Genomic DNA, 15,462 nt, shown 5'->3' on the forward strand with positions numbered 1-15,462 from the left:
CTGTGAGTTTCAAATGCTTTTCTTTCCAAATCTCTGACTAACCAGTCAAGCTTTCAACTGTGGTACAAGAATCTATAAATATTCTATCTGTGGGATATGGCATGTTAATGATGTTCACAAATTATTTGACACTACTCCCATTAAGAGATGAATTTCATTTATTATTCTCTTGAATTTGGGCTGGCCTAAGTCTGTTTTGACCAACAGATTATGGGAAAGTCAATTCTACTCCAACTGTGGCTAGAAGTTTCTGGCTTAGTCACTTGTAGCCTGAGCTGCAATGGAAGAATTCCAAAGGCCCCAGAGGACAGGCTGCACTGATCATTTCAGTGATGTCCCTCTCAACAATCCATTGCTTTGGTAAATGGAGTGTTCTTGCAGGCTTTCCCAGGGAATATAATCATCTGGAAGGCTTTTGGGCTTGATGCCCTCTAGCATGCCCAATTCTCTAGCACTCTAGCATGCCCAATTCTCTGACCCTTTGGTTCCTTCTTCCAGCATCTCTTACTGCAGTTATGCATTTCTACTTTACTTTATCTAAGCCACTGTTTTCTCAAAACTCCCAAGGATCTTTGTGGCAGTAAGTTAGTATCATAACCCAGGATCCTTGGCAAGGCATTAAAATATCATGGAAGAGGGCTTTATAGTGATAAAATTACTCTTCCTCATTCTTATGTCTCATCCACCTTGATTCAGAGTCCTCAGGTTATTTTTCTGTATATACTTCCCTGGCTCCTGTTGCATATCTTGGTTAGGTCCCACATTTGTTTGGTGTAGAGGCCCTTTTTCTCTTAGTAGTCTCATCACTTTCTCAGCCAAGTTTTGTATTGATTTACTGTTATTATTAGACTGGTATCCTAGAAAGGAAGTATGGGTAGATCCTGAGGGGATAATTTGTTTTCTAGAAAGGCAGAGCCTCTCCATGATATTCAAGAATTGTGTAAGCACTAGCTAGCTTTTAACAGGAAAAAGTAGGCCAATTTTGTAGGCCAAAAGGTCCAGGGAAATTCCAAGAATTTCTACCGCATCAATCCAGATGACTCCATTCTATGGCAAAATTCCAGTTTCCCAGTTCAGGGCCTTTACCTTGAAGTCCACACCAGATGGAGTTGAAAATGTAACATCACTTAGATTTCCCTTAATTTTATGAATAACCTCTAGGCCTGATCACCCTTTTTCCCTTCTGGGTGCAGAAGATGTGCTATGCTGCCAAATTGGCTCTCTGTCTTTCACACTTAGCTTTTAATTGGTAATTAATCACACTCACCTTTTCTTCCCTTTCTCTAAAGCATCTACTGGCCCCAGCAATAGCCATCCAATTCCATATGGAGTTCTTATAGTTACTGTTTCTCTTTTACCTTTAAGTAATCCACTGTTTTTCACTGGTATCCCTTTTCACTTTACCACTACAGTGAAAGTTTTAGTAATTGTATAATTATGTTGGGGTGGTCAGTGCTCGACCAAACCACCTCTAAAGAGGTCCTCGTTGCTGATCAATCTAATTTCAAGACGACATTCTAGAATTTGCTTCCTTCAGCCACTTCTGGTACCAGCTGTTGCAGGTCAGGTTTCCTGGTAAGCAGACTCTGAGATGGAGATTTGCATACCAGAAGTTTATTCAGAGGTACTCTTTGTTTGTTTGTTTTTTGCAGTACATTGTTGAGTTAGTGTTTTTTTTTTTTTTTTTAATTTAACTTTTAAGTTCAGGGGTACATGTATAGGTTTGTTATATAGGTAAACTTGTGTTATGGGGGTTTGTTATACAGATTATTTTGTCATCCAGGTATTAAGCCTAATACTCATTAGTTATTTTTCTGATCCTTTTCCTCCTCTCACCCTCCACCCTCCAATAGGCCCCAGTATGTGTTGCTTCCCTCTATGTGTCCATGTGTTCTCATCAGATAGCTCCCAATTATAAGTGGGAACATGCGGTATTTGGTTTTCTGTTCCTGCTTTAGTTTGCTAAGGATAATGGCCTCCGGATCCATCCATATTCCTGCAAAGGATGTGATCTCATTATTTTTATGTCTGCATAGTATTCCATGGTATATATGTACTATATTTTCTTTATCTAGTCTACCATTGATGGACATTTATATTGATTCCATGTCTTTGCTATTGTGAATAGTGCTGTGATAAACGTGCAAGTGTCTTCTTGGCTGAATAGTGTATTTTCCTTTGGGTATACAGCCAGTAATGCAATTTCTGGTTGAATGGTATTTCTGGTTTCAGGTCTTTGAGGAATCACCACACTGTCTTCCACAATGGTTGAACTAATTTACACTCCCACCAACAGTATTCCTTTTTCTCTGCAACCTCACCATCATCTGTTATTTTTTGACTTTTTAATAGTGGCCATTCTGACTGGTGTGAGATGATATCTCATTGCGGTTTTGATTTGCATTTCTCTAATGATCAGTGATGTTAGGCTTTTTTTTTCCATATGATTTTTGGCTGCATGGTATGTCTTTTTTGAAAAATGACTTCATGTTCTTTGCCCACTTTTTAATGGTTTTTTTTTCTTGCACATTTGTTTACGTTCCTTATAGATGGTATTAGGCTTTTGTCAGATGCATAGTTTGCAAAAATTTTCTCTCATTTTGTAGGTTGTCTGTTCACTCTGCTGAAAGTTTCTTTTGCTGTGCAGAAGCTCTTGCTTGTGGTGGAAGTGATGGAAGCAGAATTGGGCAGAAGAAGCTCTAGCACTAGCACAGCAAATCTGTCTTGCATTGAGGCAACGGTGCCAGATCAGCCAATATTTTATCTTTATGTTTATGTATATAATTAAGTATGAATTTATTTTTGATAGAGAAAATGGGACATAGGAAAGAAGAGGGCATTTTATAACGTTAAGTATCATTCAAAAAATGTTACACAGGTCATTTGGTCATTCGAACACCTGTTTTAGGCAAATACCTTTTTAGTTAAGATGGTTAGGCAGCTAGAATATTTTTATAATAAAAAAATCTGTTGATAGTTGAAGTAAAACTGCATATGACCTTTTCTCAATACAAATATTGCCTCATTATGTAAAACTGCATATCCACAGAGAAGTCTAGATCTTTTTGCGCTTATCTAAGAAAATGGAAAATAACAAAAGGTTTTTGCCTAAGTCATCAACTTGGTTTTCACCAAGTGGTAGAGATAATGTACAACAGTAAAGTGTATCTGCTTGCCTAGTGTACTACTCTGCACCTCATGTATATAAATAAACACATGCAACTGAATATCTACATGTGATTTTCAATAGTTTATAAAAAGAAGAAAGGACAATATTCTATTTTATTCTTCATCATTGGTATGGACAGGAAGCATTGTGCTGCCAAAGAATAATGATTTAATTTTTTTCTTGTTATTCTGTCAATACAGCATCCAGTCCAGTTAAAAAGCAGTTCTTTTCCTGTTAAAGAAGTCAGCATTCATGCTTTACTGTAGTGTTCAGCTCTCAGTTATCAATAGCTCTCTTGACATCTTATTAAATTGGAAAGGCTTTCAGACTCAAGATTAAACAACATGTATGAATCTCTTTATATTATTTGAAATATATATTATGTTCACATAAACTATTATTTCTATTATCTTCATTTTGTATAGCACAAAATGAGTTATATAAATTATTATTACCAGGCCCTTAGAGAGGGTTATTTTCTACAAAGAAAGTAGCCAGATAGGCCAGATAGAAAAAATACCAAATGTAAAATCACAAAAGAAAATGCCTCTAATCATAACAAACATGCTTTTTTTCCAAGGAAGATGAAGCATATCAGTCATCAGCTATTCTCTACCAATGTATATGATATGTGGATAAATAAATAAATATCTCCCCAATTTTATAAGATATATTTTTTCCTCCCAGATTCAGATAAATTGAATTAACTAAAAATAGATGTTCTTATTTAAATGATGTATCTAAGACTTAAGCCCAAGATATTGAAAACTATTTTTAGTAAAATGGAATTGGGGGATGTATCTTAAAAGTTGTAAGCAGAATTTGTAAAATAAATTGATGAGGCTTCTAGTCAAAGTGACATTGAAAGTTCATGGTTGGAGTGTTCCCTAATCTTCCAGCTCCAATCACTTACAGTACCCTTATTTATAATGGGATTTTAAAAACTTTATTGGGGTATAATTTACATATAATAAAATGCACACATTTTAAGTGTAGAGTTTTGACAAATACATATATACACACACACACGTATATTCACACTTATCAATGTGACAATAAGTTACAGAATGTTTTGTCACCTCTGAAAATACTTTTTTGTATCAATTACCAGCCAATCCCCAATCCAGTCCTATCCCTGGACCTAGAAATTGCTGATCTACTTATTCTCTATCACTAAAGATTAGAATGATCTTTCTTATACTTTCATGCAAATGAGTCAATGCAGTATATATTATTCGGTTATCTAATTTATTTTACTAAATGTAATATTTTTCAAGTAAACTTTTTTTTTTTACTTCAGGATAATTTTAAATTTACACAAAAGTTGCAAAGATACTACAAAGAGTTTTCACATACCTGACAGCCACCTTCCCCTATTATTAAAACTGTACATTAGTATGGTGCGTTTGTCACTCCTAATCAACCAATAATGAAACATTATTAACGAAAGTCCAAATTTTATGAAGATGTCTTTATTTTTTGCCTAATGTCCTTTTATCTATTCCAGGATCCTTGTTAAGTTATCATGTCTCCTTAGGCTACTGTTGGGTGTGTTAAATTTTTCAGATTTTCCTTGTTTTTGATGACCTTAACAAATTTGAAGAGTACTGCTCAGATATTTTGTGGAATTTTTCTTAACTGGAATTTGTCTGAGGTTTTCTCCTCATAATTAGACTGTTTTTAGTGGTTTTGAGAGGAGAACCACAGAGGTAAAGTGCCATTTTCATCACACAATATGGAAACAAAAGTGACTCCATCTTTATGCTAATCTGCCATGTTGACTTCCGATTAGCCCCAGTCCACTGAATGCCTCCTGGTTTCTACTATATTTACTGTTCCTAGACTAACAACAAAGCAATTTTAATGTTACTGCACAAACTAGAGGCTATGATGCATACAGCATTCTTGACTTTTCTGGAGGGTTGCCTTTAATTGTCTTGCACAGAACTTTCCTGTATCATACAGAAAGAATCTGAGGAGTAACAGTGTGGAGATCAAACTGTCTTGCAGCCACCCAGACCAGGCTTCTGTCTGTAAGTTCCCCTAATCAATCACCCAAAACTGATAAACTGGATTCATTTGGCTCCTTTGGTTTCTTGGCCCCTTCAGCTTTTGTGGGCTACTGTGCATATAGGACCTTTTCACTGAACAAATGGACAGCTAGCCAGGAGTCAGGTAACTAAAGTTTGGGAAAGGAGAAAGACGCATCCATGGGGGAAATCCTAGGGGTTCCTCCTCCTCTATGTGGGGTGGTGTTGCCCATTTGCTAGATGCTTGTGGACTACAGTGTATGAGAACATGCCCAGAACATCAGAAGTTCTAGAAAGCTTGTCAGTAAAAAAGCAATATGATTCAATGTGGTAAGAAAGTTCTTGGAGCTGTGACCCTGAGTTTGCCACTGTTATGATCTTGTGTGAGTGGCCACAGGTAACTGCTGAGGTGAGTGCAGGAAAACTGGAGAAAGAATTGCAGTGAGGAAAGGATATGAGAACTTCCACATCTGTGTTAGTTCTGGTTTGATGAATAAGCTTGAAACTCAGGAGGCACAGTTGGAAACCTTAGCTTGCCACTCTGTATGTTTGCGAAGAAGAAAGCTGCACAGGCTGAAAGTGAAGATTGTCCTTGCCAAACCAAGCTCGGATGCATATACCTGGAATTCCAGCAAACCAATTTGTGAGTGAGATGATGGCACAGAGGTTTACTCCGAGGAGGAAGATAATTATTCACTCCCCTTAAGAGCAAAACTGCTCATGCTGCAGAAAGCAAAATCCCAAAACATGCAGCACTCAGCAGGAATACTGGACATAGCAAAACCTTTTAAACAGCAGCCAAGAGAAATCTTAGCCACTATGGGACGCTGATAAGGACTGCACATCCCTGGAAAGGAGTAAAGCTGAAAAAAATGAGACAAAGTGGCCCCCAGAAGAGGCATGTCTCCCTTGGGGGACAAGATGTATGTGAGGTGAGAGAAGCCATTTCTGATTTTGCAAAAAGGAAATAGGGAAGAGATAAAGCCCAACTGCTCACTAAAGGAAAAGGGAAAATGAGATAAATAAAGTTTGCTGGATTGAAAAAGGGAGGTCAAAGAGGACCAGTTAGGATTTCTAGAAGTAAATGTGGCATGATCTGATCTCAGCTGGGGTAGACAACAAACAAACAAACATAGACCAGCATCCTAACTCTATATTGTGAGCCTTTGAGAAGACCTGACTCCTGATCAACAGTTTAGACCCCTTCCCAGTGCCCCAAAAAGGAGGAGAAGGAAAAGAAGAAACCCTGTATAAAAGAATCCCAATCTCTGCATTCCAGGAGTGATACTCCTTTCCAGCCTAGAGACTAGAGGTGGGGCCAAACTTGCCTTCATGGAAAAGCTATAGGGGTGACCGGAAGCCCCAGGTGGAGCTCATAATCTATTGGAGTTCAAAAACAGGCAGAGAACCTTAGCTTTAGTGGACACGGGTGCATAATGTATCTTAATTCATGAAACCCAGAAAGACAGCTGAGTAAATGGGCAGCTATAGATGGTCATTGGGGGCAGGGGGTGCAAATAATCTGAGTGAAACAAATTCCTCCCCTCCTTGGTTTTGAGTGGAGTCCCCTGGTACTTACTCTACTGTGCCCCTGCTGCTTACTCTACTGTCTTTATCTCACCTATTTCAGAAAACATCTTGGGTATGAATGTCTTTTTAGGATGTGCTTTATAAATGTCTGTGGGGGAATTCCACTTATCACTCTGGCTGGTAAAAGGTATTTCAATCCTACAACTCCCTCCCCCACAACATATTGTTAAAGTGAAACAATATTGTCTTCTTGGTGGTACAGAAGAAATTACAGCCACCATGCAGTAAGTGGCCAAACTTAATATTATGCAGCTAGCTTAGAGTTCTTTCAACAGTCTTGTATGGCCAGTAAGAAAATCTGATGACACATAGACAACTAGGAACTTAATAAGGTGATATCCAAGGTACACAGTGCTGTGCCTAATATAACTCAAGTGATAGAACAAATAATATAGGCACGTATCGTGCTGTGTTAGATTTAGTTAATGACTTCTTCAGCATCCCTTTACACCCTGACTTATAGGCATTATATTGATGATATTATGCTAACTTCTGAAGATTTGTCATTGCTACAGCAACACCTTGATGCATTGTGCACCCTTTTCCAATGCAGAGGATGGGCCATGAATTGCCAAAGATACAAGGCCCAGGACCAGCTGTAAAGTTCCTAAGGGTTGCTTGGTTGGGTAACACATGCCTTATTTCAGGCAGTCATTGACAAAATACATTTTTACTGGCCTAAAACAGTTAAATAAGTTACAACATTGTCCAGGCCTTTTGGGATATTGGCAGGCTTTAGTCCACATTTAGCTCAATATTTGCATCCCCTATACAGAATAATAAATGAAGAAATCTAGTTGCTGCTGGGATAAATAACAAGAAGAAGCATTTGCTAAGGCTAAAATACTAGTAGTTTAAACACAAGCATTAGATTCCCCATTTCCCAGGATATCAGTGTCTTTAGATGTGACCATAAGGGTCACATCTCGCAAGTCCAGCATGAGAAAGAAGTTCCCCTAGGATTCTGGTCACAGCTATGAAAGTATGTTGAAACCCAGTGTTCCCCAATTGAACAGGTCCCAGGCATATACAAAGCTCTGCAGCAAGTTGAACCCGTAAGTGCTGCTTTGCTGGAAACAGAGAGAACAGGTCTCCCTACTAAGGTCTGGCTAGAGGGATTGTTTTCCAGGTCTGTCTCAACTATTGCTCAGGCCTTCACTTTACAAAAGTGGCATGCATGCCTGCAATAATGTAGGGCTCCTTCCACGAGTCCCTTGAAAAATAAACTGCATGCTCAGGGCCAGCACACTATGAGACTAGTGCTGCCCCTGCTATGGAGCTTCCACAGGTGATGCCTCCAATGACACACAAAGGCATGGCTCTTATCCCTAAATATGCTTGGGATTAAGACGGGTCGAGCCAAGGTAACCTCTGTGTACAGATAGTATTAGCATAGCTGTCTATCCATAGACAGATACTATCTGGTTTGAGATAGGAATGCAGCAGGGCAGTCAGTGGGCAGAACTCTGACCTGCATAGTTGGTTTGGACCCACAAGCCATGGCTTATAGTTGTCTATACAGATAGTTGGGCATTACTGAGGCTCTTACAACTTGGCTTGCCCAGTGGGCCTAGGATGACTGGTGTGTACTTTACAAATCCCTGTGGGGAACTGCCATGTGGAAAGACATTTGGAAAAGGCTACAATAACCCACTGAGAGTGTAATTGTGTATCATGTTTCAGCACACTTGTTAGATTCACTTCCCACTGGTAACATGGAGGCTGATATCCTAGCAAAAATGAGAACATTGGCTCCCTTGCAATCTTCAAGCTGGTTGATTGGGTAATAAACATAGTGGACATCACAGTGCATGCGTGGGCTGGAAAATAGCAAAGGAAGCAAGATTGCCCCTCCACTATGCAAATTTAGCAGCAGCAATAACAAACTGCTTAGTTTGCTCCCATTTATGCCCTTGCCACATCCACATATATCTGGACATATGCCTAGAACAGCTGCACCTGTGAGAGACTGGCAGATAGACTATATTAAACCTCTGCTGCCAGTAAGCTTGGAACAAAAATGTACACTGACATATGCCATGGAATTTTTGAAGGCCTTCCCTTGCAAAAGGGCAAACAAAATAGTCACCATTAATGGCTTGAAGTAAAACAGTGTCATGTATGGATACTCTTGATGCGTTGTTAATGACTGAGACACGATATTTCAGTGAACATGATGTCCAAGATTGAGCCATATGATCACCAAGCAGCAAGGTTAATTGAAAGGAAACATGGTATTGTGAAGGCAAAACTTCAAGCACTTTCATACTCCAATACTTTGCATGGGTGGGTGAAGGTTTTGCTTCAAGTCATTAGAAACTCGAATTCATTGAGAAAATACAGGGCTGGCAACATACCAATGACTCAGGATCACCATAGAGAAGGGTTCATTAACTGTGAGTTGTAAAGAAAGTCTGACCAGACAAACATCTACTGGAGTTGATCAAAGGTCAACAGCAAATGTTATTTGCAACTCCCCCAAGATCTTGAGCCAGGGTAGGGGACAACGGAATGAGAACTGGACTGGTAACTTTCTTAAGGTTAGATAGGTTATTTCTCATCAGAGAGCAAGGAATTTTCTTGTCAGCTAAGGTGGTCTCCATTGATCCTTTTGGAGTTTGGATCAAGATGTTCCAAATACCAACACACTGGAACAGGGTTCCTTTTAGAGTAAACTTTGGTCAGCCATTTAACATGGTATCTTGCTGCCCCTGTAACCTGACAGATAATACTGGCACCTTGGCCCCTTGGGCAACATGTTTGGTATGCATCCCCATCACATAATAATTTGACTGCCTATGTCCTGTCCAGCAGAGGTGAGGCTACACCGTTGTTTTGCTTGTTCCACCAAGTACCTATTAAACATTGTATTTCCTCCAACAGTCATCTGTTTCTGTTGCTGTTCAGTGCTACAAAAAGCCTCTTGCTTTGGATCCTGGGAAACATGGTAGTGAAAGACATTCTATGCCTTATGCCTGGCATAAGTATCATTGCTTGTTGTTTGCATTTTTGTTTTGACTTCTGCTTACAGGTAGAAAATTAACTGATGCAACTTGTCACTGAAACCATTGAAATGACTGCAGCACCCCTCACCTCTGAATGTTCAGGGACCATCATGGAAGAGGTGGGCGCATGAGATTGTAAGAGAGATTAGAGGGGTGGAGACAAAAGTTACTTCATCTTGGATGCTAATCCACATCTACTAGCCCCACTTGTTGTGTTATAGGATTCTATGGGTTTGATAAATACGGAGTGTCAACACTGTAGTATACAGAATTGCTTAATTGCCCTAAAAATGCTGCTAATATATTCTGATTAGCCCCAGTTTAGTGAATGCCTCCTGGTTTCTACTTTATTTACTGCCCCTAGTATAAGAACAAAGCGACATTGATTTTATTGTGCAAATTATAGGCTATGATGCAAATAGCATTCTTGCCTTTTCTGGAGGGTAGGCTTTAATTGTCTTGCTCAGAACACATGTATTTTTTCTTTATGGTATATAAGCCTTAAGTCTGGGGAGTAAGCGTGTGGAGATCTACCTGTCTTGCAGCCACCCAAGACCAGTCTTCTGTCTGTAAGTTCCCCTAATAAATCACCTAAAACTGACAAACTGGATTTCTCTGCTTCCTTCTTTGGTTTCTACACTCCTTTGGCATTTGGGGGCTGCTTTGCATATATGGCCCTTTTATGGAGCACCTCACATAAAGGGTATGTGCTGTGAACCTGACTTTCACTGTTAATGTTAGCATTTGTCACTTGCTAAGGTAGCAATTATCAGATTTCTCCAGTGTAGTCACACACCCCCTGCCTCCAACTTTCCATGCTGTACTGTCTGGAAGAATGCCACTATATGGAAGAATGTCACTATATGCTGGGCACATTTAAAGAGTGAGGAAATCACACTTCAGCTCCTTAAGGGTGGAGTATCTGTATAAATTATTTAAAATTATGCTTCATGGAAATTTATTTTATATTTTTGACTTATGATGCAGTACTGTGTTATTCATTGTTTTAATCAAGGTATGTTAGCTTTGGCTATTTGGAGCTCTTTCAATGAGCTCCTTTGTTTCTTTGATAAACTCCTATTAAAATGGTGTTTTTGTTTTTGTTTGTACTTTTTAACCACTTTCTTACTTTCTAGCATTACAAGCTTATATATTCCCCACTGAAGTCCTGAATCTGCCATTTCTTCAGTAAATGCTGGTTTCTCCTATTAGAAACCAAGAGTTGGGTATGCTTGTTGCTACCGGTTTATCATCATAGGCCTTCTGAGCTGGCAAGCAAGAACATATATCTGTTTGTGTGCATATGTGTATATATAGTTTTATATATATATTAAACTAATCTGTGTATAAATGTATCTATAAATATTTCTATATGTATCTATCTGTATCTACTATATACATTAAGCTGTATATGAGTTGATGCTGATGTCTCCAACTCTAATCCATTACCTCATGAATTATTCTAGCCTTCTCTGCTTATTTATTTGCAATCTTTCATTCCAACAGTAAAAAACTTGACTCTTACCATCTACTGTCTCTTGACTCAAGTGATCAACTCCAGTATATGTATATAGTATAGATATATCTAGGGGTTTCAGAATTGTTAACCTGTATACCTGTGGAAAAAAAATTCCTCAAGTAAAGTGTTATGTACATGTTCTTTAGTCTTTAGTCTTTAGTTTTATAGTCTCCACTGGTTTCCAAAATTACTTATTTCAGTAACTTTATCTCTTTAACCCCTTCAGTGATGTTGTTTCTTATATTTGCAATACAGTTATATTTTTTTCATCACAACCTACATTCTGCCCTAGGATTCCTGGATCTCCTAAATAGCTTTTTTTTAACTTGCATGCATTAAGGCTCACTCTTTGTGCTATAGAATTCTATGGGTTTGATACATACATAATATCAATACTGTAGTATATAGAATTGTTTAACTGCCCTAAGAAGTCCTTTGTGGCTCATCTATTTGATCCTTCACGTCTTTAAACCCTGGGCAACCATTGATCTATTTATATTTCTAAAGTTTTGCCTTTTCCAAGATGTCATACAAATGGAGTCATACATTATGCATCCATTACAGACAGACTTCTTTCATTTGGAAATACACGTTTAAGATTCCTCCCTGCCTTTTCATGACTTGATAGTTTAGTCCTTTTTATTGCTAAAATATATTCCAAGTGTGTGTACCACAATGTATTTATGCATGTACTTATTAAAACACAATTCAGTTGCTTCTAGTTTTTGGCAATTATAAATGAAGCTGTAGGTGTTTTCATATACGTACTTTTTCAAATCATTTGAGTAAATACATACGAGTGTAAATGCAGGACCATATGGTAATACAATGTTTACCTTTATGAGAAACTGTCAAATGTCTTCTAAAATGACTGGGCTATTTCGCCTTCCTACCAACAACACATGCAAGTTCTGATTGTTCCTTATCGTCACCAGCAATTGGCATTGTCAGTTTTTTAATTTTATAAATTTTAATAGGCCTATAGTAGTACCTTACTGTTGCTTAGTTTACATTTCCTTGTGACAAATGATATTGAGCATTTTTTCATAAGTTTATTTGCTATTAGCATATTTTCTTTAGTGAGATCTCTATTCAGATCTTTTGTCCATCTTCAATTGGTTCTTTTTTTTTGTTTTTTTTGGTCATTGGGGTTTCAAAGTTCCTTGTATATTTTAGATATAAGTCCATGATCAGATGTATCTTTTGCAAATACCTTATTTCAGTGGCTTATCCTTTTATTTTTTTAACAGTGTGTTTCACAGAAGTTTTGATTGATTTAAGTACAATTTGCTTTTTTTTTCTTTCATGCATTGTGCTTTCATGTATCTAAAAACTCAAAGAGAAGACAACAAAAAAGACACTAAAAATGGACAAAATAGTTGAGGAGGCATTTCACAAATTAAGATCTATAAGTGGCCAATAAGCCTGTAAAAAAGATATTCTACAGTATCAAACAACAAAGGGTAAAGGAAATAAATTAATATTTAGAGACCACTCTAATTTCAAAAAAAAATTAAATGACAATAGGAACTGTCACTGCAGATATGGAGAAAGAAGAACTTATGTCACTTTTATTGAAAATATAAAGCAGTTACAGACACTGAAAAACTGCTTGGCAGTTTCTTATAAAATTAGACACACACTTACCATATGATCAGCAGGCTTTGGAAAATTGTTGGAATATATTCTAGCTTCAAATGGAAACTATTATATATTATAATTAGTGGACTGACTTTAAATAATTTATGTGAAGACAAAAATGACCCTCAACCTGCTGCACAGAGAATGAATTGTTCTGGAGCAAGTGGAGGCAATAATGGTAAGAGAGAAACAACTGAAGTGTTATTTGAGTGTCAGTGTTGGTGGTGATAGGAGTGGAGAAGAAAAGAAATGCATAGTTCAGGACATACTTTAGAGGAATTAATGGGAATTGAGAATAAATTGGGTATGGGTAGTGAGCTAAGGGAAAGAATAAAGAAGTCAAATATTAGTGTTAAAATTTTGATTTGAATCAATGGTAAGAATGAAGATGGCATTAATATGAACTGAAAAGCCCTAGGGAAGAAGACTTTTTTGCAAATAGAGTTTTATGTATTTTAAACTGGAGATTTTATTTGATGTCTGGGGGAAATATTTAAGTAGATTGCCAAATAAGGATGTCAACCATTTCTCTGGTATATGAATTACAAATATTTCCCCATGTTAATATTTGTCTTTTGAATGCGATTATTATATAATTATGTGTGATTATATAGTGAACATTTATATTCAAATATATGCTATATATTGTATAGGGAAATGAAAATATATTTTCTTTGTCAGAGACTAGGATTGCAACACCTGCCTTTTTTTGTTTTCCATTTGCTTGGTAGATCTTCAGACATTAAACCAACAAAGATCAAAAGAGACAAAGAAGGCCATTACATAATGGGAAAGGGATCAATTCAACAAGAAGAGCTAACTATCCTAAATATATATGCACCCAATACGGGAGCACCCAGATTCATAAAGCAAGTCCTTAGAGACCTAGAAAGAGACTTAGACTCCCACACAATAATAATGGGAGACTTTAACACCCCACTGTCAACATTAGACAGATCAACGAGACAGGAAGTTAACAAGGATATCCAGGAATTGAACTCAGCTCTGCCCCAAGTGGACCTAATAGACATCTACAGAACTCTCCACCCCAAATCAACAGAATATACATTATTCTCAGCACATTGCACTTATTCCAAAATTGACCACATAGTTGGAAGTAAAGCACTCCTCAGCAAATGTAAAAGAAAAGAAATTATAAGAAACTGTCTCTCAGAACACAATGCAATCAGGATTCAGAAACTCACTCAAAACCACTCAACTACATGGAAACTGAATAACCTACTCCTGAATGACTACTGGGTACATCACGAAATGAAGGCAGAAATAAAGATGTTCTTTGAAACCAACGAGAGCAAAGACACAACATACCAGAATCTCTGGGACACATTCAAAGCAGTGTGTAGAGGGAAATTTATAGCACTAAATGCCCATAAGAGAAAGCAGGAAAGATATAAAATTGACACCCTAACATCACAATTAAAAGAACTAGAGATGTAAGAGCAAACACATTCAAAAGCTAGCAGAAGGCAAGAAATAACTAAAATCAGAGCAGAACTGAAGGAAATAGAGACACAAAAAACCCTTCAAAAAATTAAGGAATCCAGGAGATGGTTTTTTGAAAAGATCAACAAAACTGATAGACCACTAGCAAGACTACAAAAGAAGACAAGAGAGAAGAATCAAATAGACGCGATAAAAAATGATAAAGGGGATATCACCACCAATCCCACAGAAATACAAACAACAATCAGAGAACACTATAAACACCTCTATGCAAATAAACTAGAAAATCTAGAAGAAATGGATAAATTCCTCGACACATACACCCTCCCAAGACTAAACCAGGAAGAAGCTGAATCTCTGAATAGACCAATAACAGGCTCTGAAATTGAGGCAATAATCAATAGCTTACCAACCAACAAAAGTCCAGGACCAGATGGATTCACAGCCGAATTCTACCAGAGGTACAAGGAGGAGCTGGTACCATTCCTTCTGAAACTATTTCAATCAATAGAAAAAGAGGGAATCCTCCCTAACTCATTTTACGATGCCAGCATCATCCTGATACCAAAGCCTGGCAGAGACACAACAAAAAAAGAGAATTTTAGACCAATATCCCTGATGAACATCGATGCAAAAATCCTCAATAAAATACTGGCAAACTGAATCCAGCAGCACATCAAAAAGCTTATCCACCATGATCAAGTGGGCTTCATCCCTGGGATGCAAGGCTGGTTCAACATATGCAAATCAATAAATGTAATCCAGCACATAAACAGAACCAAAGACAAAAACCACATGATTATCTCAATAGATGCAGAAAAGGCTTTGACAAAATTCAACAACCCTTCATGCTAAAAACTCTCAATAAATTAGGTATTGATGGGACGTACCTCAAAATAATAAGAGCTATCTATGACAAACCCACAGCCAATATCATACTGAATGGGCAAAAACTGGAAGCATTCCCTTTGAACACTGGCACAAGAAAGGGATGCCCTCTCTCACTACTCCTATTCAACGTACTGTTGGAAGTTCTGGCCAGGG

Source organism: Pan troglodytes, chromosome 5 (genome assembly GCF_028858775.2).
Source record: "Pan troglodytes isolate AG18354 chromosome 5, NHGRI_mPanTro3-v2.0_pri, whole genome shotgun sequence".
NCBI classification, from domain to species: Eukaryota; Metazoa; Chordata; class Mammalia; order Primates; family Hominidae; genus Pan; species Pan troglodytes.